The sequence below is a fragment of the Hordeum vulgare genome, chromosome 3H (genome assembly GCF_904849725.1).
Source record: "Hordeum vulgare subsp. vulgare chromosome 3H, MorexV3_pseudomolecules_assembly, whole genome shotgun sequence".
Lineage (NCBI taxonomy): Eukaryota > Viridiplantae > Streptophyta > Magnoliopsida > Poales > Poaceae > Hordeum > Hordeum vulgare.
The window spans coordinates 205977007-205987226 of NC_058520.1; positions in this window are offsets into that span (position 1 = coordinate 205977007).

Here is a 10220-nt window from a genome sequence, read left to right on the forward strand (position 1 = left end):
CAGGTAAAACGAAGATACTACATAACCATAGGAGAGGCACGGGAGTATGAGAGGGAGGCGACGGCTGCTCGACTTCGTGAGGCAGCCATTCAGGCAATAGCTGCAGCACTCTCGTATAGCACCCATTATGACTTTGGGTTTCGCGAGGATCATCCATGGGAGTAGACCAAGCTAGGCCAAAAGCCTAAGCTTGGGGGAGTACGTGTTCTCACCGACTTTACACTCATGCTTATGCTTTCACTTTGTTAGCCGGTGTTTACACTTTGCCACTGTATTATCCATGCTAGTTTCTTTTCGTTTTCTTGTTTTCTTGTTTTGTGTCCTTTTGAGAAAATCCAAAACGATTTTTCTTTCTTGTTTTCCTTGTTGGGAGCTTTCCCGTGTAAATAGTTTTCTTTTTCTTTGTGTCAAGGTAGAAGATATTGGTTACAATGTTTAGTGGTTCTTACATGCTTACTTGTTTAGCTTTCAAAGAGCCATATTACTTTGTCTTCTCCTTTGTGTTTGCCTGCGGATTCATCTTAGTCCAATGCGCTTATTATTGTTCACATCGTTCGATCATGCAAATGAAAGGCAACAATGATTATGTATGATGAAGTGACTGAGACTGAAAATCTGGTATGAACTCTATCTATTTTGTTTTTGTAAATATGACTAGCGTGTCGACCCATATTTAGCTTTGTTGTGAGAGAACCATGTTTGCAATGACAACTTAGAGATCAAAGTTTCTGATTCCATGCTTATTTATCTGAGAGCTTATAATGGTTTGTCTTGAATGCCAACATAGATATTGAGATGACTATGATGTAGTATGATTGGATGGTATTCTCCTTTGAATGTTTCAAGTGGCTTGACTTGGCGCATGTTCATGCATGTAGTTGAAACAAAATCAACATAGCCTCTATGATGTTCGTGTTCATGGTGATTTATATCATGTTCATGCTTGCATTCAATATTAGTCAAACTCATTGCATCTTGATGACTGTTGTCCCTCTCTAATTGGTCGCTTCCTAGTCTTTTGCTAGCCTTCACTTGTACTAAGCGGAATACTGCTTGTGCATCCACTTCCATAAACCCAAAAGTTTTTCCATGAGAGTCCACCATACCTACCTATTTGCGGTATCTACCTGCCGTTCCAAGTAAATTTGAATGTGCCATTCTCTAAACCTTCAAGAAATAATCTGTTTTGCATGCCTGAACCGCTCATGTGGTGACAGAGGGCTATTGGTATCTTCCATGCTAGGAGTGTTATCCTCGACATGTGTTTATTCACAGTCATTCACGAGAAAGGGGCCGGTAACTGGAAAGCCCAGTTCCACGCTTAAATCGAAAACATAATTGTAAAACAAGACTCCCCCCGGATTGATGTTAGTATGGACGGTACCCGAGGATTCTGCTAGCCGTGGAGTGTGATTGATTGGTGGTGGGGGAGTTAAAACTTTACTTTTCTGTTTGGGAACCGCCTATATCATGAGTAGCATGGAAGATATTGAGAACTCTTGGTCATTGCATTGACAATGAAAGCATGCCACCCAAAATTATTATCTCTGTTTTCAAAGCTTGAGCTCTGGCACCTCTGCAAATCAATACTTCCCTCTGCGAAGGGTCTATCTATTTATTTTCCTGTCGAGTCATCCTCCTCTTATATAAGCACCAATTAGAGAGCACCTCTGTCATTTTTATGCTTTGCTTTTGATTGATATTGAGTATGACTATGACTGGATCTTCATTGCTATGAATTACAATGTTTAGTCAGCCCTTGATCCTTGAAAGTGCTCTGCATTTATGTTTTGCGGTCTCAGAAAGAGCTAGCGAGATACCACCTATTCATATTGCTTCATGCTTGTTTTGATTGAAATGTTGGTATTTGAAACTCATTATTATTTGCTCGTTAGCTGATTATGCCATTGATATGAGTTTACAGTGAGACCTTTGTGTCATTTGCTTATGTGGTTAACTTGCAATCTTGCTGAAATTCTGGTTATGAGTTAGACATAGTTGCAACAACAAGATCAAACAGAGTTTGTCAAAGTTTTTCTTTCTCTCTCAGTTTCTCAGCTGAGTTGCTTGAGGACAAGCACGGTTTTAAGCTTGGGGGAGTTGATATGTCTCCATCGTATCTACTTTTCCAAACTCTTTTGCCCTTGTTTTGGACTCTATTTTGCATGATTTGAATGGAACTAACCTGGACTGACGCTGTTTTCAGCAGAATTGCCTTGGTGTTATTTTTGTGCAGAAATGAAAGTTCTCCAAACGTCCTGAATATTTACAGGGAGCAATTTTGGAAAATAAGAAAAATATCTACGCCAAGTTCCACCTCAGGGGTGGGCCAGTGGGCCACAAGCCCTCGCTCCGCCACCACCCCCCCCCCCCCCCGGTGGCGGTGGGCAGGCTTGTGGGGCCCACACGGCTCTGCCGCCCCCAATTCCAGCTCTATAAGATCCCTTTCGTCCCAGAAAAAATAAAAAGAGAAGTTTTCGTCGCGTTTGCGATACGGAGGCGCCACCACCACCTGTTCTTCATCTGGAGGGGAGATCTGGAGTCCGTCTTGGGCTCCGGAGAGGGGAAATCGTCGCCATCATCATCATCAACCTTCTTCCCTCTCCAATTCCATGAAGCTCTTTGTCGTTCGTGAGTAATCTATTCGTAGGCTCGCTGGGCGGTGATGAGTAGGATAAGATCTATCATGTAATCGAGTTAGTTTTGATGGGGATTGATCCCTAGTATCCACTATGTTCTGAGATTGATGTTGCTACTACTTTGCCATGCTTAATGCTTGTCACTAGGGCCCGACTGCCATGATTTCAGATCTGAAATTATTATGTTGTCACCAATATATGTGTGTTTGAGATCCGATCTTGCAAGTTGTAGTTACCTACTATGTGTTATGATCCGGCAACCCCGGAGTGACAGTAACCGGAACCACTCCCGGTGATGACCATAGTTTGAGGATTTCATGTGTTCACCAAGTGCTAATGCGTTGGTCCAGTTCTTTATTAAAAGTAGAACCTTAATATCCCGTAGTTTCCTTTTGGACCCCGCTGCCACGGGAGGGATGGACAATAGATGTCATGCAAGTTCTTTTCCCTAAGCACGTATGACGACACACGGAATGCATGCCTACATGACATTGACGAATGGGAGCTAGCCACATATCTCTCCGTGTTATAACTGTTGCATGATGAATATCATCCAAACAAATCACCGACCCATTGCCTACGAGTTTGTCCTACTGTTGTTACTTGTCTTGCTCTGCTGCTACTTCTACTACTGTTGCTACTGCTGTTACGTGTCTTACTCTGCTGCTGCTGCTACTACTGTTGCTACTACTGTTACTTGTTTTGCTCTGGTGCTGCTGCTACTATTGCTATTACTGTCGCTTGCTACTCTTGCTACTTGCTACTGCTGTCACTACTACTGTTCCTTGCCGCTGCTATTGCTCGTTACACTGCCGTTACTCGCTACTTTGCTGTTACTACTGTGCTTGCAGATACTAATCTTTTAGGTGTGGTTGAATCAGACAAATTCAGTTGCTAATACTCGAGAGTATTCTCTCACCTCCTGTGTGGTAAACCAACAAATTTGGGTCGAATACTCTACCCTCGAAAACTGGTGTGAACCCACGCGTTGGTGGGCCATCAACAACATTCTTCTAGTTTCATTGCTGGGGAGTGCTAGAAGCATTCTTCTGGTGCCATTGCAGGGGAAGGTTTGTTGTCATCAGCATTCGTCTAGCCATCGCCAGATATTGCAATCAAACCTTCTCTCCGATTTTTTTTCCAGGTGAAACGGAAGATATAGAGCTAAGCTTGGGGGCGGTGGTGCCACGTGGGTCCCACAAGCCTGCATGGTGCGACCTAGGGGGTGGCTGGGGCCTGTGGGCTTGTGGCCCACTGGCACGCCCCTCCGGTGGATCTTTGCGCACGTATTTTTCTTTTATTCCAGAAAAAATCTCCATAAATATTCAGGACGTTCCGAGAACTTCCATTTCTGCACAAAAACAACACCATAGCAATTCTGCTGAAAACAGCGTCAGTCCGGGTTAGTTCCATTCAAATCATGCAAATTAGAGTCTAAAACAAGGGCAAAAGAGTTCGGAAAAGTAGATACGACGGAGACGTATCAACTCCCCCAAGCTTAAAGCCTTGCTTGTCCTCAAGCAACTCAGTTGACAAACTGAGAGAGACAAAAGAAAAAGTTTGACGAACTCTGTTTGATCTTGTTGTTGCAACTATGTCTAACTCACAACCAGAATTTCAGCACATCACAAGCAAACCACATAAGCAAATGACAACTAGGTCTCACGGTAAACTCATATCAATGGCATAATCAACTAGCGAGCAAATAATAATAAGCCTCAAATGTCAACACTTCAATCAAAACAACATGAAGTGGTACAAATAGATGGTATCTCGCTAGCTCTTTCTAAGACCGCAAAACATAAATGCAGAGCACCTTAAAAGACCAAGGGCTGACTAAACATTGTAATTCATGGCAATGAAGATCCAGTCATAGTCACATTCAACACAGTTAAAAGAAAAGCATAAAAATGACACAGGTGCTCTCTAATTGGTGCTTTTGTAAGAAGAGGATGACTCAACAGGAATATAAATAGATAGGGCCTTCGCAGAGGGAAGCATTGATTTGGAGAGGTGCCAGAGCTCAAGCTTTGAAAACAGAGATAATAATTTTGGGTGGCATGCTCTCATTGTCAACGCAATGACCAAGAGTTCTCAGCATCTTCCACGCTACACATGCTATAGGCGGTTCCCAAACAAAAAAGTAAAGTTTTGACTCCCCCACCACCAATCAATCACACTCCACGGCTGGCCGAATCCTCGGGTACCGTCCAAACCAACATCAATCCTGGGGGAGTTTTGTTTGAAATTATCTTTTCGATTTGGGCACGGAACTCGGAATTCCAATTACCAGCCCCTTTCGCATGAATGATAGTGAATAAACACATATCGAGGATAACACGCCTAGCATGGAAGATACCAATAGCCCCCTGTCACCACATGAGCGGTTCGGGCATGCAAAACAGATTATTTCTTGAAGATTTAGAGAGTGGCACATGCAAATTTACTTGGAACGGCAGGTAGATACCGCACATAGGTAGGTATGGTGAACTCATATGGAACAGCTTTGGGTTTATGAGAGTGGATGCACAAGCCGTATTCCCGCTTAGTACAAGTGAAGGCTAGCAAAAGACTGGGAAGCGACCAACTAGAGAGCGACAACAGTCATCAAAATGCAGTGAGATTAACTAACATTGCATGCAAGCATGAGTAGGACATAAATCACCATGAATATGAATATCACAGAGGCTAAGTTGATTTTGTTTCAACTACATGCGTGAACATGCGCCAAGTCAAGCCACTTGAAACATTCAAAGGAGGATACCATCCTATCATACTACATCATAGTCATCTCAACATTCATGTTGGCAACCAAGACAAACCATTATAAGCTCCTAGCTAATTAAGCATGGCATAAGCAACTATGATCTCTAAGTTGTCATTGCAAACATGTTTCTCTCACAACAAAGCTGAATCAGGCATGATGAGCTAGTCATATTTACAAAAACAAAATAGATCGAGTTCATACCAGCTTTTCCAGGCTCAGTCACTTCATCATATATCGTCATTATTGCCTTTCACTTCCACGACACAACGATGTGAACAATAACGAGCGTGCTCATGCATTGGACTGCGTTGGAATTTGCACGCAAACACAAAGGAGAAGACAAGGTAATATGGCTCTATGAAAGCTAAACAGGTATGCATGCAAGAGCCACTAAACATTGTAACCATAGTCTTCTACCTTGACCCAAAGAAAAAGAAAACTATTTACACGGGAAATCTCCCAACAAGCAAAAGAAGAAAAATAAAATATTTTTGGGTTTTCTAAAACTAGACAGACACACGAAAAGAAAACGAGAAAAAGAAAATAAAACTAGCATGGATGATACACTGGCAAAGTGTGAACACCGGCTAACAAAGTGAAAACATAAGCAAGAATGTAAAGTCGGTGAGAACATGTACTCCCCCAAGCTTAGGCTTTTTTCCTAACATGGTCTACTCCCAAGGAGGGAAATAACCATCTCCTGGGTACTCCGGAGCGGATAGTGGATGCCACTGCTATGTGAGCTCCTCCGGCTCCCACTGATAAACTGGAATCTAGTACTCGACTGGTGGCTCTGGCACGGGCACCTGTGGTTGGGCCAAGCCCCAATATGCATAGATGTCCGAGGGCATAATAGTGTACCTGCCTGCATGAAGATTGAACAAAGAAGGAGCAGGCAAAGTAATAGTCTCACGAGTACCCTGACTAAGTACCAGGTTATAAATCATCCTTCCACCTATATCTCTATCAAGAAAGTCATGGCGAACCATGCTATCGTAATCTAGATATCTCTCCGGAAGAAGCATCTCTTCTTCCTCCTCCAGTCTAATGGGTATCTCAAAGTGTCTGGCGAGACGGATAGCATAGATACCTCCATAGACAACACCTTTAGAACGGTTCAGGTTCGACCGTTGAGCTATTATAGCACCCAAACTATAAGTTTTATCGTTATAAAGAGCTTCGCGCAATACCGCAAGATCTGGGGAACTAAGTGACCCAGCTTTCCCACAGCCAATCAAACATTTTCCCACGAAAAGTGAGAAGTACAGAAGCACGGGAAAATGAATGCTAGCAGCTCTAGCGCAAGACACTCCTCTCTCCTCTCCTACAACAATTGTATCGATAAAAGCTTCCAAGTCCCGTGGACGAGGTTCATGAATATCCCCAACATAAGGTAATTTGCAAACATTGCAAAAATCCTAGAGTGACATCCGTTGGGGGACATCACCAAGTTTAAACTCAACCATAGGAGGATTCTTCCTCGGATAGAAGGAGGAGTGATACGTCACCAACGTATCTATAATTTTTTATGGTTTCATGCTATTATCTTGTCAAACTTTGGATGCTTTGCATGTCTTTTATATATTTTTTGGGACTAACTTATTGACTCAGTGCCAAGTGTCAGTTCCTGTTTTTTCCATGTTTTTGACCCCTTTCAGAGGAGATTTTGAAAAGGAGTCCAAACGGAAGAAAATCCCCGAAAAGATTTTTTCTAGAACGGAAGAAGATCGGGGAGCTTGGGAGCCAAGGCAGGGGAGCCCTAGGGGCCTCACAAGCCCCCACCCCGCGGCCAGGGGGGAGGTCGCGCCATCCAGGCTTGTGGGCCCCCTGAGCACCCCCTGACCTAGGGGATGCACCTATAAATTCCCTAAAAATCCCAAAAAAAATCAGGAGATCATCGAAATCACTTTTCCGCCGGCGCAAGCTTCTGTCTCCTCAAGATCCCATCTGGGGCACGTTCTGGTGCCCTGCCGGAGGTGGGATTCGGACACGGAGGGCTTCTTCATCAACACCATGACCTCTCCGATGATGCGTGAGTAGTTCACCATAGACCTACGGGTCCATAGCTAGTAACTAGATGGCTTCTTCTCTCTCTTGGATCTTCAATACAAAGTTCTCCATGATCTTCATGGAGATCTATCCAATGTAATCTTCTTTTGCAGTGTTTTTGTCGAGATCCGATGAATTCTGGATTTATGATCACATTATCAATGAATCTTATTTGAGTTTATTCTGGTCTTTCTTATGCATGATTTCATTGTTGGAATTATGCCCTAGAGGCAATAATAAATATAGTTATTACTATAATTCCTGTATCAAGATAATCGTTTATTATCCATGCTATAATTGTATTGAATGAAGACTCATTTACATGTGTGGATACATAGACAAAACACCGTCCCTAGCAAGCCTCTAGTTGGCTAGCCAGTTGATCAAAGATAGTCAGTGTCTTCTGATTATGAACAAGGTGTTGTTGCTTGATAACTGGATCACGTCATTAGGAGAATCACGTGATGGACTAGACCCAAACTAATAGACGTAGCATGTTGATCGTGTCATTTTGTTGCTACTGTTTTTTGCGTGTCAAGTATTTATTCCTATGACCATGAGATCATATAACTCACTGACACCGGAGGAATGCTTTGTGTGTATCAAACGTCGCAACGTAACTGGGTGACTATAAAGATGCTCTAGAGGTATCTCCGAAGGTGTTAGTTGAGTTAGTATGGATCAAGACTGGGATTTGTCACTCCGTGTGAACGGAGAGGTATCTCGGGGCCCACTCGGTAATACAACATCACACACAAGCCTTGCAAGCAATGTAACTTAGTGTAAGTTGCGGGATCTTGTATTACGGAACGAGTAAAGAGACTTGCCGGTAAACGAGATTGAAATAGGTATGCGGATACTGACGATCGAATCTCGGGCAAGTAACATACCGAAGGACAAAGGGAATGACATACGGGATTATACGAATCCTTGGCACTGAGGTTCAAACGATAAGATCTTCGTAGAATATGTAGGATCCAATATGGGCATCCAGGTCCCGCTATTGGATATTGACCGAGGAGTCTCTCGGGTCATGTCTACATAGTTCTCGAACCCGCAGGGTCTGCACACTTAAGGTTCGACATTGTTTTATGCGTATTTGAGTTATATGGTTGGTTACCGAATGTTGTTCGGAGTCCCGGATGAGATCACGGACGTCATGAGGGTTTCCGGAATAGTCCGGAAACGAAGATTGATATATAGGATGACCTCATTTGATTACCGGAAGGTTTTCGGAGTTACCGGCAATGACGAATGGGTTCCGGGAGTTCACCGGGGGGGCAACCCACCCCCGGGAAGCCCATAGGCCTTGAGGGTGGCACACCAGCCCTTAGTGGGCTGGTGGGACAGCCCAAAAGGGCTCTATGCGCCAAGAAGAGAAAATCAAGAGAAAAGAAAAAAAAAAAGGGAGCAGGTGAGAAGGAAGGGGGACTCCCTCCCACCAAACCAAGTCCAACTCGGTTTGGGGGGGAGTCCTCCCCCCTTGGACTCGGCCGACCCCCTTGGGGCTCCTTGATCCCCAAGGCAAGGTCCCCTCCCTCCCACCTATATATACGGAGGTTTTAGGGCTGATTTGAGACGACTTTTCCACGGCAGCCCGACCACATACCTCCACGGTTTTTCCTCTAGATCGCGTTTCTGCGGAGCTCGGGCGGAGCCCTGCTGAGACAAGGTCATCACCAACCTCCGGAGCGCCGTCACGCTGCCGGAGAACTCTTCTACCTCTCCGTCTCTCTTGCTGGATCAAGAAGGCCGAGATCATCGTCGAGCTGTACGTGTGCTGAACGTGGAGGTGCCGTCCGTTCGGTACTAGATCGTGGGACTGATCGCGGGATTGTTCGCGGGGCGGATCGAGGGACATGAGGACGTTCCACTACATCAACCGCGTTCACTAACGCTTCTGCTGTACGATCTACAAGGGTACATAGATCACTCATCCCCTCTCGTAGATGGACATCACCATGATAGGTCTTCGTGCGCGTAGGAAAATTTTTGTTTCCCATGCGACGTTCCCCAACATTCATATCCTTGTAATTCTCTTCGAGCTGTGGGTTTTGTTTGGCCAACTAGATCTATGATTCTTGCAATGGGAGAAGTGCTTGGTTTTGGGTTCATACCGTGTGGTGACCTCACCCAGTGACAGAAGGGGTATTGAGGCACGCATCATGTTGTTGCCATCAATGGTAAAAAGATGGGGTTTTCATCATTGGTTTGAGATTATCCCTCTACATCATGTCATCTTTCTTAAGGCGTTACTCTATTCGTCATGAACTCAATACACTAGATGCATGCTGGATAGCGGTCGATGTGTGGATTAATAGTAGTAGATGCAGAAAGTATCGGTCTACTTGTCTCGGACGTGATGCCTATATGTATGATCATTGCCTTAGATATCGTCATGACTTTGCGCGGTTCTATCAATTGCTCGACACTAATTTGTTCACCCACCGTGATATGTGCTATTTTGAGAGAAGCCTCTAGTGAACACTATGGCCCCCAGGGTCTACTCCACACCATGTTTTCAGCCTTACACTTTTTACTTCGTTGCACTTTCCGCCTTCAGATCTCACTTTTGCAAACAATCTTGAAGGGATTGACAACCCCTTTGAAGTGTTGGGTGCAAGCTTGTTTGTGTTTGCGCGGGTACTTTGGACTTGACGAGGCCCTCCTTCTGGATCGATACCTTGGTTCTCAAACTGAGGGAAATACTTACTGCTCCTGTGCTGCATCACCCTTTCCTCTTCAAGGGAAAAAACCGACGCAAA